Here is a 1,412-nt window from a genome sequence, read left to right on the forward strand (position 1 = left end):
TTTTGCCCTTTAGAGCTCAGATCAGCCTTAGGGAATTGTTCCTAGTGGCGCCCTGCTGTCTCAAGAGGCTGTCCTTGCTCAAATTTTAGCAATTGCAACAGTAAACCGAGTTAAGTCATTGGAAACTGAGGTTATTCAGCAGAATGGAGCCATCATAGATAACCTAGGCAGCAAAAAACCAACCAAACAAAATTAACAACAACAAAAAAACCAAACCCAAAGCATAACTAAATAGAAACAGACTTATAAAGTCAGAAACGAAAGGAATGGAATAAAAAGGTCAGTGGTGTTTACAGGCTTTAATCGTCCATGCCAGTCCATACTACCTCACAGACCAGAGGTTGTGAGGGATTCAGGTGGTGAAGCATGCACCATACAGTCTCATTAGCAGGCCTTTCAAAACTGGCTTGCGGGAGGGGATATTTACTTTTCCAAGCCTTAATCCCCATTTGGAGGTAAGTTTCCTGGAAGAGTTCAGAAAGACATGGGACATTTCTTTCTTGTCCTCATTAGACCTGATGTGTGAAAATTAAATAAGTCAACAATTTTAAAAGAATTTAGGTTAACTAAATTCAATCATGTTCCTACAGCACTCAACCCTCCAAGCCTCACTGAACTGCCAAGAATAGAATTTCTTAAATTTCTAAGAAGATATTCTACAGTTGAGGGCCAATGCATATTTGTTATCTTGGGTCAACCCAAAGAACAAATGTGATGTAAGAATCACCTGGAGTTCCTCATAATGCTTGTCTTCTGCCTCTGGCCACATACGAAGTTTCATCCAGAGACCACGGAATTGGCTGTTAGACCTGTGGGAGTTCTTGTCCCTGCCATACTCCAAACCCCCTTTATGACTTGTTAACTACTTTGGGTCCCACCCTCTCAATCTATAAAATGATAGGTTAAATTAGATGATCTTTAAACATTCTTTCAGAGTCTATAAAAGAGACTACTAACTGGAAGATAGGAGTCCACCCTGGGTTGCCTTCTAATGAATTCACCACCAAATACTCTATAGAGCATAGCTCTTTAGCTCTACTCTGAGGCGTGGCATCACTTTCTTTAAGTTACCTTGTATGTCAATCTGCTGTGAAAATTCTCTTTAAAGAGCTAGAACAACGATGTCAGTTTAAACTCTAAGATGTGCCTGAGTTAAGCCACGGAATTGTTAATTGTTTTATATGCATCTGAAAGTTGGATAATGAATAATGAAGATGACAAAGAAGTGATGCCTTTGAATGGTGGTCTTGGTTAAAATATTGGAATGCCTTGGACTTCCTAAAGAACAAATGAATCTGTCTTGGAAGTCGTGTCACCAAGGTGCTCCTTAGAGACAAGGATGATGTAACTTTGTCTCATACATATTGAGCATGTTGTTAAGAGGAGCCAGTTCTTGGAAGAAGACTTCCTGC

At 39.9% G+C, this 1,412-nt stretch overlaps 1 protein-coding gene across 1 annotated transcript in view; it reads left to right on the forward strand.

Moving 5' to 3' along the window:
- The window catches only part of EPHX4 (epoxide hydrolase 4), a 57,099-nt gene that overhangs the window by 3,608 nt on the left and 52,079 nt on the right, over positions 1-1,412 (forward strand). The window lies entirely within an intron of this gene.

This window comes from Elephantulus edwardii, unplaced genomic scaffold (genome assembly GCF_000299155.1).
Source record: "Elephantulus edwardii isolate Elephantulus edwardi_28Jun2011 unplaced genomic scaffold, EleEdw1.0 scaffold00020, whole genome shotgun sequence".
NCBI classification, from domain to species: Eukaryota; Metazoa; Chordata; class Mammalia; order Macroscelidea; family Macroscelididae; genus Elephantulus; species Elephantulus edwardii.